We start from the raw sequence: 14,997 nt of genomic DNA, 5'->3' as shown, positions 1-14,997 counted from the left end.
TTTTAGGGTTTTATCCTCTTTTAAAATGCCAGTATCGTGGTCTGAAGGGTTGATTGTTTTACTTTTTAAGAAAGGGGATAAAGAAAGGATAAAGAATTGGAGACCCATAACGTTATTAAATATGGATTATAAAATTTATGCTAAATTATTTGCCAATCGTTTGAAAAAAGTAATTGCATCGGTAATTGAGGAGGATCAGACATGTGCTGTGCCAGGGAGAAAAATTACGGATTCATTACTCTTGATCAGAGATGTATTATGGGATTTTAAGGATCGTGATCAGGATTTGGCTTTAATTTCATTAGATTTTGAAAAAGCATATGATAGAATTTCCCATTTGTTTTTATTTCAGGTTTTAAAAAAGCTTGGTTGTCCTGATATTTTTATTAAGCGTATTAAGAGTTTATATTTTAGTTGTTTTAGTAAAATCTCAGTGAATGGCTTTTTATCAGAAAATGTTAAAATGAATTGTGGAGTGAAGCAAGGGTGTCCTTTGTCGCCAATACTTTTTATTTGTGCCGTGGAACCACTTTTATGTGCAATAAGAAGGGATAAAGTTATTGATGGTGTTTTTATTCCAGGAAATAAGAATGAGCGAGTTAAAATTGTGGCATATATGGATGACATTACGGTTTTAGTTAGAAGTTTGAGAGGTTTTAATAGGGTATTACGAGTAGTTGAATGGTTTAATGGTGCATCCGGTTTTAAAATAAACTGGGAAAAATCAGGGGTTTTATTGATAGGGAATCTTAAGTTGGAAAGGGAATGTAAATTATTAAGTGTAGTTGATATGAAAATTTTAGGTATTTATTTCTCACAAAACTGTGGAAGTATAAAAAATTGGGAATCTCTCTTGGAAAGGGTTAAAAAGAAGGTGGATTTTTGGAAACTAAGGTGTCTATCAATGGAAGGGAAAATTTTAGTGATTAAACAAGTTTTATTGCCTCTGATTTTATATGTATCTTCTGTTTTTATGCCCTCGAATATTATGATGAAAAAAATTATTAAGGTATGTTTTAATTTTTTTTGGGGTTCGAAAATGGAGAGAGTAAGGAGAGTAGAGTTATATAAATCAAAAGGATATGGTGGTAAGGGTTTCCCTGATTTTAGACAGTTTTTATTTTGTAAGTATTTATCACAGTGTATCAGTATTTTATGTGGACCTGAATCAAAGTTGAGAGCCTTTATAATATATAATTTTGGATTTTTTATAAGAAAGTATAAATGGATCAATATAGATCTAAAGAGACCATATAGGTGGTTGCCTCCAGAAAACTATTTAATTTTAGAGAAAATTATAAGAGAGTTTAATTTGGCAAAAGAAAAAAAAGAGGTACTTATTAATCATAAAAAAATGTTAAAAGTCTTAGAGGGTAGAACTATTTGCAGCCCGATTGAACGGTTTACTCCCCAGGTGGTTAAAAATATTTGGAAACATGTTAACCTTTCTTGTTTGTCTAATGATCACAAAGATCTATTATGGTGTATGATAAAGGATTGCTTACCAACAAAGGATTTCCAATATAAAAGACGACTGAATCGGAATAGCCAATGTCCTAGAAGTGGTTGTATTGATGATGAAACCACAATGCATGTTTTCTGGAATTGTGATTTTGCACAAAAAGTTTGGAAAAAGATAAGTAAGTTGGTGAGCATGGTGAGTAAAGTTAACTATTTTAATTTTAACTTGATATTTTATGGTATTGGAATTGGGGAAAATGAGTTTGAAATAGTTTGGTTGATATTAGTATCAGTTAAAATGGCGCTATGGAAGTCCAGGAATATCTTATTATTTAAAAGAGATGTTTTAACTGTTGATGATTGCATACGTCTAAGCCTAAATTATTTATTTATTTATTATTGGAAAGAAAAGAAAGAAGTAGGAATAGAGAAAGCAGAAGGAAAATGGAAACAAAAGAAATGGAATTCTGTAATGGGAGTGTAGAATAGATATTTAGGGGGAAATAATATATAAACGTACTTACCATTTACGATGATGAGATGAGTCTTGAGATCTGTGAAGAGGAAAAGATGGTGATTTTGAGTTTTGAGACTTGTGATCTGAGTAAAAAAAAAAAAAAAAAAAAAAAAAAAAAAAAAATCTGTTCTTATCAGTTTAATATCTGATACGTCCCCTATCTGGGGACCATATATTAAATGGATTTTTAGAACAGGGAGATGGAAATAGAGCTTGCTCTGTCCACTCCACGCATTGACCTGGTATTGCAGTATTTCCAGGACCGGTGCACCCTTTCCTTATGTGTTGACTAAAATCAGATTCCAAAAGTGTTTTTTGTGTTTGCCATTGTTTCTGTCTTTCTGAAGGGATCTCCCCTTTTAATCCCATTATTTCAACACCTGTTGGACAATGCATGAGTGATAATGAGCTCATTGATTAAATGCAATTAATGAATACATTGCCACCTCTTGTTTTGTGTCGTCTGTTTGTCTGTGTTTCCGGCATTTCACATTGGAACAGCTCATTCACCTTCCTTGTCTTCTCTCCGCCCTCCCTTTTAGGTAAGTTAAAGAGCTGCACCTGAGCCAGCCACTGATTGATGCAGCACCACAGTCAAATAGTGGAGTGGAGTAGGGGAACAGCAAACAGCCATTAAAGCCGCCCGCCCGCCACAATGGACCTACCTGTGTACACTAGATGGATGTGATGGAATGTACTGTCGTCCCTACATTTCAAGAAGGAGTAAGAATTGCAGTTGCAACAAAGCCTTGCTTGCCTACAAAGAGAGCAGCAATTTGGATTTGTTACTATGTTACCTAGAAGAATAACAAACTGTGCAAGGATGGAGGTTGTAGGAGCAAGGAGAAGTTGTCTGTAAAGTTGGTGGATGCTTATTTTCCATTTTGCAGTCCCTTGTCTCCCTCTTGTGGCCTCCTGGAGGCAACTAGCTGTGCAAAAAAAGACAGCCTGGCGGCCGGCTGTTGCAGTGTTGCCCTCTCAAGCAACACTGAGTGACTGACTGAGCCGCACCGTCTTATATAAAGTTCAGACGGAACTTTGCACGTGTCATAGTGGAGCCCTGAGGAGCCAGAGCCAGCTTTCTGACATCATAATGGGGCCTCAGAGATAAAAGCCTGGGCCCAGGCAGTGTTGGTCAGTGCTGCTCAGCAGGCAGCACTGGACTGGACTGGATTACAGCTGATACAAGGTGTGAAGGAACAAGGGGTGGCTGTGGGCATGCACTGGCTGCCGCTGCCAGTGTTTATCTGCATGGCAGCAGGGCATTTGGGCGTTGCCAGGAAGGCGTTTTAATGTAGATTCCTCCTCTTTCAGCACTGCATTGTGGTGCAAGCAAAAGAAGCAAATCCTGTCTGGCTTCCTCTCCGGCCTTTATTCACCTCCCGTGTAGCTGTGAGTGTGTGAGCCTGCAGGGCCCCATGGAATTGCCTAGAAGTAGGCTGAATCGCTGCAAGGGCTGAACAGCAGTATCGGGCAGGCTCGGGCAACGCGCGGCCCGTTCGGGTTATCGCTTCTCGGCCTTTTGGCTAAGATCAAGTGTAGTATCTGTTCTTATCAGTTTAATATCTGATACGTCCCCTATCTGGGGACCATATATTAAATGGATTTTTAGAACAGGGAGATGGAAATAGAGCTTGCTCTGTCCACTCCACGCATTGACCTGGTATTGCAGTATTTCCAGGACCGGTGCACCCTTTCCTTATGTGTTGACTAAAATCAGATTCCAAAAGTGTTTTTTGTGTTTGCCATTGTTTCTGTCTTTCTGAAGGGATCTCCCCTTTTAATCCCATTATTTCAACACCTGTTGGACAATGCATGAGTGATAATGAGCTAATTGATTAAATGCAATTAATGAATACATTGCCACCTCTTGTTTTGTGTCGTCTGTGTGTCTGTGTTTCCGGCATTTCACATTGGAACAGCTCATTCACCTTCCTTGTCTTCTCTCCGCCCTCCCTTTTAGGTAAGTTAAAGAGCTGCACCTGAGCCAGCTACTGATTGATGCAGCACCACAGTCAAATAGTGGAGTGGAGTAGGGGAACAGCAAACAGCCATTAAAGCCGCCCGCCCGCCACAATGGACCTACCTGTGTACACTAGATGGATGTGATGGAATGTACTGTCGTCCCTACATTTCAAGAAGGAGTAAGAATTGCAGTTGCAACAAAGCCTTGCTTGCCTACAATGAGAGCAGCAATTTGGATTTGTTACTATGTTACCTAGAAGAATAACAAACTGTGCAAGGATGGAGGTTGTAGGAGCAAGGAGAAGTTGTCTGTAAAGTTGGTGAATGCTTATTTTCCATTTTGCAGTCCCTTGTCTCCCTCTTGTGGCCTCCTGGAGGCAACTAGCTGTGCAAAAAAAGACAGCCTGGCGGCCGGCTGTTGCAGTGTTGCCCTCTCAGGCAACACTGAGTGACTGACTGAGCCGCGCCGTCTTATATAAAGTTCAGACGGAACTTTGCACGTGTCATAGTGGAGCCCTGAGGAGCCAGAGCCAGCTTTCTGACATCATAATGGGGCCTCAGAGATAAAAGCCTGGGCCCAGGCAGTGTTGGTCAGTGCTGCTCAGCAGGCAGCACTGGACTGGACTGGATTACAGCTGATACAAGGTGTGAAGGAACAAGGGGTGGCTGTGGGCATGCACTGGCTGCCGCTGCCAGTGTTTATCTGCATGGCAGCAGGGCATTTGGGCGTTGCCAGGAAGGCGTTTTTATGTAGATTCCTCCTCTTTCAGCACTGCATTGTGGTGCAAGCAAAAGAAGCAAATCCTGTCTGGCTTCCTCTCCGGCCTTTATTCACCTCCCGTGTAGCTGTGAGTGTGTGAGCCTGCAGGGCCCCATGGAATTGCCTAGAAGTAGGCTGAATCGCTGCAAGGGCTGAACAGCAGTATCGGGCAGGCTCGGGCAACGCGCGGCCCGTTCGGGTTATTGCTTCTCGGCCTTTTGGCTAAGACCAAGTGTATTTATACAGGAGGTTTTTAGTCGGAAGGTGCTCAGGTACCCTCTCTCTCGGCCTCGGGGGATCGTCCAGGTTCGCCTGGACTTCACCCCCGTGCTGCTATTTGGGAGAGAGGCTTAGTCCTGAGCAACGAGTTGCGATCCCCCCCCCAGCCCTTTGGTGTGTCTCTGGACCCCATAGGGAGCAGCGCAAGCTGCGCGGTTCGACCCGGCTAGGCGATGGCGGGCGAACCAGATGCGGTGCCGGTATATGCCCGGCTGAAAAACTCTGCAAGATTCGTCTTGACAGAGGGTGGAGGCGGTCCACGTGGGATTAAGTTTTTGGTACTTGATATCCTTGAGAAACTACTGGCAGTCCGCAAGCATGAGATTATGGCGATCCAGGACTACCCGAAGCGTGGAGTTTTTGATGTTACATTTATGGGAGAAGGAATCCTCCGTGATGCCATGGAAAAAGCTGAGAGGGAGAAAGCTCAACTCACGTCTTCGGGCGTCAAGGTAATCGAACATGCATTTGAAGTTACCAAACTCGTAGTGATTAAAATGTACTCCCCATACGTAAAGGATCAGGAAGTGGCGGCGTTCTTAGCTGCTTACTTCAGAAACGTTAAACTGTTGGGGAGAGTAATGAACGAGTGCGGAGTGTGGACTGTCAAGTGGAAATTTATTGTGACGCTGATAAAGGACCCCTCCACCCAAAATACGAGATTACTACCGGCTCGTTTTAAAATAGGGAATGTGAATGGCGACCTCTACTTTTCAGGGATGCCAAACTTCTGCAGGACCTGCGGTACCTATGGGCACACCAGTTTTAGCTGCGATGTCACCTGTAGGAACTGTGGAAGTAAAAATCACACCATGAGAGAATGCACAGAAGAAAAGCGATGTAATTTTTGTCAAAAAACTGGTCACCTGTATTTTTCCTGCCCTCATAGGTACCGAGGAGAAGAAGAAGAAGAGCAACCCGAAGCGCCCCCACGTGCTCCGCCAGCAGACCAGGCCCGTCCCCAAGGAGAGGAACAGACCAGCACTCAGATAGAGGAGCGAGGTACCTGGGCTTCCAAGGTGCGAAGTACGGGAGCCAAAGCAGGTACCTCGAGGCCAGCAACCCCAGAGGAAAAAAGGGAGCCCAGTGCAAAGGAAAAGCGGCAGTCAAAGCGGAAGGCCGATATGGAGCAGGCCGGGAAAAAATCGGAGGCGCCCCAGAAGGCTGGTAGCCAGGGGGATGCTGGGCCTGCTCCAAAGCCTGGGTCTCTAACGTCCGACTCGGATGAGGATGATGAGGTACCGGTGGGTCCCCGTAAAAAGGGAAGACAAGGCCGAGTCGGTAGGAGGGAGTCAGGGGAGGAGCAGATGGATATATCAGTGAAGAAAGATGCGGCTCCTCCTAGGACCCCCTCCTCGCCGCGACTGGTGAGGAGGGCGGGCACTGCTCCCTCCGAGAATACTGACACCCCGCCTTGTGCACAACCTCCCCCTCCAGAAAGGCCATCACAGCCCCAGGGGGGAGTGGCGGGGCCCTGGGGGGACCCACCAGACATGGACCTCAGTAGAGCGCCATATGAGACCCAGGTAAGGCTGAATGAGTTTGGGCTCCCTGTGTACGAGGCCGGGGTTGTTGGCAATACCCTCTCTGAAGGTAGTTCCTCTCCCGCGTCATCCCTCCAGACGCTAAGCTTGGATGGGGGCGGGTATACGAGTTCAAGTGAGATATCTGGTGTTGCTGGTGGAGAGACAGTCTGATTTTAATTACCAATATTATTTATAATTTTAAAATCAAGACAATTTTTTCTCCCTATAGTTACAATGTCTGAGATAAAGGGAATCTCCCTCAACGTGAGGGGCGCAAAGACAAAAGTGAGAAGGGTTGCTCTTTTCAATTATTTATCTTGCCTGGCAGCCTCTGTTTTTTTCCTGCAGGAGTGCGGTATCCCCCACACAATGTCTTACCAAAAATACAAAGAGGATTGGAAGTGTGGTCCATCCATCTGGTCTGGATCTAACGAGTCCAGATCAGCAGGGGTCGCCATTCTTTTTAAGGGAAACGTTTTAGTTGATTTTATTCAAGAAATTTTACCAGGACGTATCTTAATGGTTAAAGCTTTTATTGATGGCACAAAATGGCAGTTTTTAAATTTTTACGGATCACCAGAAAAAAATGAAAGAGCGAGGATGTTAGAGATTTTACCACTTTTTATCAATACATCTGAGCCTTTCATCCTCGCAGGTGATTTTAACTGTGTTATGAGAGGAGAGCGCCGGCTGACCAATAGTACGAGCAGAAATTATGATAAGACCTCTGGAATGCTCAAGGATATCGTGAATGATTTTAATTTAAGTGATGTTTATAAAGAAAGTAACAGAAATAGTCCAGAGGAAGCCGGTGTCACCTGGAGCAATGCCACCTGTAGCTCCAGGATTGATTTTATTTTTTGTCCTAAAAATTTACTGCCTTTTAGTTGTGATGTTTTAACCAATGTTTTTTCTGATCATAGGCTTTTATCGTTTTTAATAAAGCATGATCTTAACAACTCGGTTGGTAAAAAGTCCTGGAAGTTTAACGTTTCCCTTTTAGATGATCCACAGGTTTTAGCAGATTTTATTGAATTTTACAGAATGAACAGGCGGGTGAGAGATGTGCGTACTCCCATCAAGGCTTGGTGGGAGAAGATGAAAACAAAAATCAAAGACTTTTTTATTAAAAAGAGCGTGGCGAAAGCCAAGGAGAAAAAAGAGTTTTTTAATACCCTCAACACCCGCCTGCAGACCCTGTACAAAATGAGAGAACATGGAATAGAGGTAAAATCCGACATCATCAGTTTAAAGAAAGAGATAGCCCAGTGCCTGGAGCAGAGAGGTAAAGAGATCATTTTCCGTTCAAAAATGCAACATGTAGAAGAGAACGAGACCTGCTCCAGGTACTTTTTTAAGAAAATCAATAATAAAAAGGCTGTCATTAGAAACATTGATGGGGTGTCGGATGTACAGGGTCTTTTAAGTAAAGTTCATGAGTTTTACACTGACCTTTTTAATGTTAAAACTGTGGATCGTGATTTTATGCGTGACTCACTGAAGGAGATTACTACTGTTTTAGATCCTGTCTCGCAGCAATTTTTATTACAGGAGCTGACGGAGAAGGAGATTTTAGAAACAGTAAAGAGCTTTAAAGCAGGTAAAGTTCCTGGTCCGGATGGGATACCCAGTGAGTTTTATGCAAAATTTTATGACATTTTAACCCCTTAAGGACGCAGCCTAGTTTGGGCCTTAAGGCTCAGAGCCCATTTTTCAAATCTGACATATTTCACTTTATGTGGTAATAACGTCGGAATGCTTAAACCTATGCAAGCGATTCCGAGATTGTTTTCTCGTGACACTTTGGGCTTCATGTTCGTGGTAAAATTTGGTCGATATATTCAGTCTTTATTTGAGAAAAATTGCAAAATTTAGAGAAAATTTAGAAAAAATAGCATTTTTCAGAATTTAAATGCATCTGCTTGAAAAACAGACGGTTATACCACCCAAAATAGTTACTAGTTCACATTTCCCATATGTCTACTTTAGATTAGCATCGTTTTTAGAACATTATTTTATTTTTCTTGGACGTTACAAGGCTTAGAACATAAACAGCAATTTCTCATATTTTTAAGAAAATTTCAAAAGCCTTTTTTTTAAGGTACCTGTTCAGTTCTGAAGTGGCTTTGAGGGGCCTATGTATTAGAAACCCCCATAAAGCACCCCATTTTAAAAACTAGACCCTTCAAAGTATTCAAAACAGCATTTAGAAAGTTTTTTAACCCTTCAGGAATTTCACAGGAATTAAAGCAAAGTGGAGGTGAAATTTGCAAATTTCGTTTTGATTTCTGAATTTCAATTTTATTCTATTTTTTTTCTGTAACAAAGAAGGTTTTACCAGAGAAACACAACTAAATATGTATTGTCCAGATTCTTCAGTTTTTAGAAATGTCCCACATGTGGCTCTAGTGCGCTCGTGGAATAAAACACAAGCCCCAGAAGCAAAGAAGCACCTAGTGCATTTTGGTGGTGCTTTTTTATTAGCATATATTTTAGGCAGCATGCCAGGTTTGGAGAGGTGTTGAGGTGCCAAAACAGTAGGAATCCCCCAAAACTGACCCCATTTTGGAAACTGCACCCCTCAAGGAATTAATTTATGGTTATTGTTACCATTTTGACCCCGTAGTTTTTTCACAGCGCGTATTTGAATTGGGCTGTGAAATTAAAAGAATGACAATTTTTCCAATAAGATGTCATTTTTGATCAGAATTTCTTATTTTCACAGGGAACAAAATGCCCCATTTTGTTGCCCAATTTGTCCTGAGTGCGGCAATACCCCATTTGTGGTGATAAACTGCCGTTTGGGCCCATGGGAGGGCTCAGAAGGAAAGGAGCGCTATGTGTTTGTTGGAGTCCAGATTTTGCTGTATTGGTTTTCGGGTGCCATGTCGCATTTGCAGAGCCTCAGAGGTATCAAAGCAATGGAAACCCACCAAAAGTGACCCCATTTTGGAAACAAAACCCCTCAAGGAATTTATTTATGGGTGTTGTGACCATTTAGACCCCACAGTTTTTTCACAGAACTTATTTGAATTGGGCTGTGAATTTAAAAAGAAAAACTTTTTTCCAATAAGATGTAGTTTTGGCTCAAAATGTCTTATTTTCACAACGAATAAAATACCCCATTTTGTTGCCAAATTTGTCCTGAGTGCGGCAATACCCTATTTGTGCCCATAAACTGCCGTTTGGGCCCATGGGAGGTATTAGAAGGAAAGGAGCGCTATGTGTTCTTTGGAGCAGAGATTTTGCTGGATTGGTTTTCGGGTGCCATGTCGCATTTGCAGAGCCCCAAAGGTATCAAAGCAATGGAAACCCACCAGAAGTGACCCCATTTTGGAAACTACACCCCTCAAGGAATTCATTTATGGGTGTTGTGACCATTTAGACTCCACAGTTTTTTCACAGAATTTATTTGAATTGGGCTGTGAATTCAAAAAAATTAAATTTTTTCCAATAAGAGGTAGTTTTGGCTCAAAATTTCTTATTTTCACAAGGAATAAAATACCCCAATTTGTTGCCCAATTTGTCCTGAGTGCGGCAATACCCCATTTGTGGTGATAAACTGCCGTTTGGGCCCATGGGAGGCCTCAGAAGGAAAGGAGCGCTATGTGTTCTTTGGAGCCCAGATTTTGCTGGATTGGTTTTCGGGTGCCATGTCGCATTTGCAGAGCCCCAAAGGTATCAAAGCAATGGAAACCCACCAGAAGTCACCCCATTTTGGAAACTACACCCCTCAAAGAATTTATTTATGGGTGTTGTGACCATTTAGACCCCACAGTTTTTTCACAGAATTTATTTGAATTGGACTGTGAATTAAAAAAAAAATTATTTTTTCCAATAAGAGGTAGTTTTGGCTCAAAATTTCTTATTTTCACAAGGAATAAAATACCGCATTTTGTTGCCCAATTTGTCCTGAGTGTGGCAATACCCTATTTGTGGTGATAAACTGCCGTTTGGGCCCATGGGAGGGCTCAGAAGGAAAGGACCACCATGTGGCCTACTGGGAATTTTCTGGTGCTAAGTCGTGTGTGCAGAAGCCCCTGAGGTATCAGTACAGTTGAAACCCCCGAGAAGTGACCCCGTTTTAAAAACGACACCCCTTAAGGAATTCATCTAGAGGTGTAGTGAGCATTTTGACCCCACAGGTATTGTGTAAAAGATAATGCGCAGCAGATGGTGCAGAGTGAGATTTGCAATTTTCTATATATATGCCATGTCAGTGTCCGATATATTGTGCCCAGCATGTGCCACCGGAGACCTACACCCCATAAACTGTAATGTTGGCTCTCCCGGGTACGGCAATACCCTACATGTGGCTGTTATCAGCTGCCTGGGCATACAGCAGGGCTCAGAGGGGAAAGATGAGGATGGGTAAGCTGTGCGAAGTGGATCAGAGCGAGTAAAACTGGGGTAAATTAAAAATAAAGGGATGGATGATAAATTTGAAAACACTCTTTCATACAGAGCTCTGGTTTTTCGGGACACGTGTCACATTGATATATTGTGTCCTTCCTTATCCCCCTCTTATAGCAGACTCTGCACCTCTTTTGACTTTTTCCCTTCTTGCCAGTTTGGGGAACTTCTCCTAAAAAGTGTTGCCCTGGTACGATGCCTGTGGCCCCGCTTCCAGAAGTACTGTAAGGCTTCAGGACTTGATCTGACAAGTCCACCCCTCCCATGTACCTATTGTAGTCCAGGATGCAGTCTAGTTTGGGGGTCCCTGTACTGGTACCTCGTACAGGTACATGGGTACTGGTGTGGCATCTCCCTGGTCTTGTACTTGACACACAATATGTTGCTGCTAGATTGTGCCCTGCTCTCACCCCTTCTGAGTGTTTGCCCAAGCAGAGTCTTAGGGAGGCCTCTCAGATTTCTTCTAGCAGTGGCGCATGCCGCAGGACTTCTGGAAGCGAGGCAGTTGAAGAGTGGGACGCTGGTATAAAAATTATCCAGGTAGAGGTGGTAACCCTGGTCCAGCAGTGGGTGCACCAAATCCCACACAATTTTTGTATTAACTCCCAGTAAGGGGGGGCATTCTGGGGGCTGAGAACTGGTGTCCTTCCCTTCATATATCCTAAATTTGTAGGTATACCCTGATGCACTCTCGCAGCTTATACATCTTCACGCCATACCTTGCCCTCTTACACGGCAGGTACTCGCGGAATTGAAGCCTCCCTTTCAAATGTACCAGGGATTCATCTATAGAAATACACTTCTCGGGGGTGAATGCTGGGAAAACCGGGCACTGAAACGGTCTAATAGGGGTCTCCGTTTATACAAACGGTCAAAACTGGGGTCATCTCGGGGTGGGCACGGCTCATTATCAGTATAATGTAAGAAGCGAAGTATTGCCTCATTTTTATTTTATTTTTTAGTTTCCAGCTCAGTTCTGAAGTTGCTTTGAGGGGCCCATATATTAGACACCCTTATCAAACACCCCATTTCAGAAACTAGACCCCTCAAAGTATTCACAACAGCATTTAAAAAGTTTATTAACCCTTTAGGCGTTTCACAGGAATTTAGAGCAAAGTAGAGGTGACATTTAATTAATTTAATTTAATTTATTAGGCACCATGTCCGGTTTGAAGAGGTCTTGTGGTGCTAAAACAGTGGAAACCCCCCAAAAGTGACCCCTTTTTGGAAACTAGACCCCTTGAGGAATCCATTGTAGTTTTCATGGGGTGCATGCGGCTTTTTGATCAGTTTTTATTCTATTTTTAGGTGGCGTGGTGACTAAAAAAACAGCAATTTTACTATTGTTTTTTATTAAAATTTTTTTACAGCGTTCACCGTGCGCTATAAATGACATATTCACTTTATTCTGCGGGGCGATACGATTACGGCGATACCAGATGTTTATAGTTTTTTTTTATGTCTTATGTCGTTTGCACAATAAAATACATTTTGTAAAATATAATTTATTTTTTGTGTTCCCTTATTCTAAGAGCCATAACTGTTTTATTTTTCCATCAGGAAAGCCGTGCGAGGACTTATTTTTTGCGTAACGAACTGTAGTTTCGATCAGTACAATTTTTAGGTACATTCGACTTTTTGATCTCTTTTTATTCCATTTTTTGGGAGGTGAAGTGACCAAAGAATTGTGATTGTGGTACGGTTTATTATTATTTTCTCTTACGGCGTTCACCGCGCGGGATAAATAATGACATCGTTTTGTAGTTCAGGACGTTACGGACGCGGCGATACCAATTATGTATAGTTTATTTGTTTATTTATATATTTTTATTAATAATAAAGAACTGATAAGGGAAAAAGGGGGACTTTTACTTTTATTACTTTTAAATCTTTTATTTTCTTATTTTTACACAACTTTTTTTTACTTTTTCACACTTTTTTTACTTTGTCCCACTAGGGGACATGAGAGCAGGAGGCTCTGATCGCTATTCTAATACACTGCACTACATGCGTAGTGCAGTGTATTAGAGCTGTCAGCTGTTCGCTGACAGCAAGCATAGTGGGTCCTGATTTTGTCGGGACCCACTAGGCTTCCGTCGATGGCGTAGCCAGAGTCCATTGTTAGGATTCTGGTTGCCATAGTAGCCATCACGGCCCGCTATCGTGTAGCAGGCCGGCGATGGCAGCTTAACCCCTAAGAAGCCGCGATCGCTATTGAACGCGGCTTCTAAGGGGTTAATCGGCGGGGACCACCGCGATCGGTCCCTGCACACTAAGCTGTGATAGCCTGCTGTCGGAAACAGCAGGTATCACAGCTCAGACACGCGCCGGGGAAAGATGGCGCCGTGTTTACTCAGGTCAGTAATAGTACTGACCTGAGCGCGAACGTTCTACTTAGCAGGACGTACTATTACTGACCTGAGCGCGAAGGGGTTAAAAGAGGACCTTTTTAGCCTTTTTTCTGATGTTTTTAATTCCAAGATGCTGCCTAAGTCCTGGCAGAAGGGTGAGGTCTCCCTAATATATAAGAAAGGTGACATTGCGGCTTTGGAAAACTGGAGACCAATAACCCTTCTTAACTGCGACTACAAAATTATGGCAAAAATATGTGCAAACCGTCTGAAAGCCATAGTACCCCACATCATACACCCTAACCAGGTGTGTGGGGTGCCAGGCCGCAGCATCTGGGATAATCTAAATCTTATTAAGGACGTAATTGAGAACACGAGGTCTAGAAGATGTAAACTTGCAATTTTATCCATAGACTTTGAAAAGGCGTTTGACCGTGTCTCTCATTTTTATCTTTTTAAGGTTTTAGAGCGGATGGGTATTCCTGAAGGATTTTTATTATCACTTAAAGCCTTTTATAAAAACTGCACTAGCAAAATTTTAGTAAATGGTTTTAAGACACAGGAGGTAATTTTAAACTCGGGGGTGAAGCAGGGGTGTCCCTTGTCCCCACTGCTTTTTATTTGCGCGTTGGAGCCTTTACTGTGTGCGATTCGCCGCGACAAATTAATTTGTGGAGCTCCCCTTTCGGGGGGAGGCGGCATAGAGGCCAAAGCAGTGGGGTACATGGACGATGTTGCGGTTTTATGCAGGGACACCGTGTCGCTTCAGAGAGCCCTCAGACAAATAGAGTTTTATTGCTGTGCTTCCGGTTTTAAGGTGAATTTCAGAAAAAGTAACATTTTAAACATAGGAAGCATGGTTTTTAGAGATATACCGGTACCTGTGTCAGATTCTGTTACTATTTTAGGTATCTCCTTCAGTGAGTGCGACAATGGTTTTATAAGTTGGGACATGGTGGCGCAGAAGGTAAACAAAAAAATATGTATGTGGAATATGAGGAAACTAACCATGGAGGGAAAGGTTTTAATTATCAAAATGGTCATTTTACCCCTTCTTTTATACGTAAGCATGGTGTTTCCTCCCCCAACTGTTTTATTACGTAAAATAATAAAAACGTGTTTTACCTTCTTTTGGAGTTCCAGAATGGAGAAATTAAGACGAGAAACTGTCATGAAATCCAAACCAAAGGGTGGCAAAGATTTTCCTGATTTTAATAGGTTCCTTTTAATAAAGTTCTTTAGTTATTGTTTTAATTCCCTTTTTAAAGAACATCACTGGTCTTATTTCCTACGTTTTAACACTGGTTTTTTTATGAGGAGGCTGGGGTGGTTTGATATTAATGTAACTTCCCCCTATGCTTTTAATTTACCAGCCAACTATGAAATTTTAGAGAAAATAGTGACCTTGTTCAATTTAAGAGGGAAAAGTGTGTCAGAACTTAAAAACAGCAAAAAATTAATAAAGGACCTAAGAGACAAAGAACTAGTCTGCAGTATTGAACATTTTAGTGAAGAACGTTGTGCTTTTATTTGGAAGTTTATTAATGTGTTTTATCTTTTTAACACACAGATGGACCTGGCCTGGAGCTGCGTTCATCAATGTCTTCCATGCAGGGCATTCCAACACAGACGAGGATTTGCGAGGTCTGCCATCTGCCCGAGGGAAGGCTGCCAGGCGGAAGAGACGGTTCGACACATTTTTTGGACTTGCAACTTTGCACAGGA

The 14,997-nt window shown here is 42.3% G+C and overlaps 1 non-coding gene and 1 pseudogene across 1 annotated transcript; both read left to right on the top strand.

The window, feature by feature from the left end:
- Nucleotides 1-2,039: 2,039 nt before the first annotated feature.
- LOC142720470 (U2 spliceosomal RNA) lies at nt 2,040-2,254 on the top strand (annotated as a pseudogene).
- Nucleotides 2,255-3,484: 1,230 nt separating this feature from the next.
- On the top strand, nt 3,485-3,675 carry LOC142720500 (U2 spliceosomal RNA). The gene has a single exon (XR_012873282.1). It is a non-coding gene; the product is annotated as a U2 spliceosomal RNA (small nuclear RNA).
- Nucleotides 3,676-14,997: the final 11,322 nt, after the last annotated feature.

This window comes from Rhinoderma darwinii, unplaced genomic scaffold (genome assembly GCF_050947455.1).
Source record: "Rhinoderma darwinii isolate aRhiDar2 unplaced genomic scaffold, aRhiDar2.hap1 Scaffold_499, whole genome shotgun sequence".
Lineage (NCBI taxonomy): Eukaryota > Metazoa > Chordata > Amphibia > Anura > Rhinodermatidae > Rhinoderma > Rhinoderma darwinii.
Note: the sequence above shows the minus strand (reverse complement) of the source record. Positions and strands in the feature narration are given on the sequence as shown.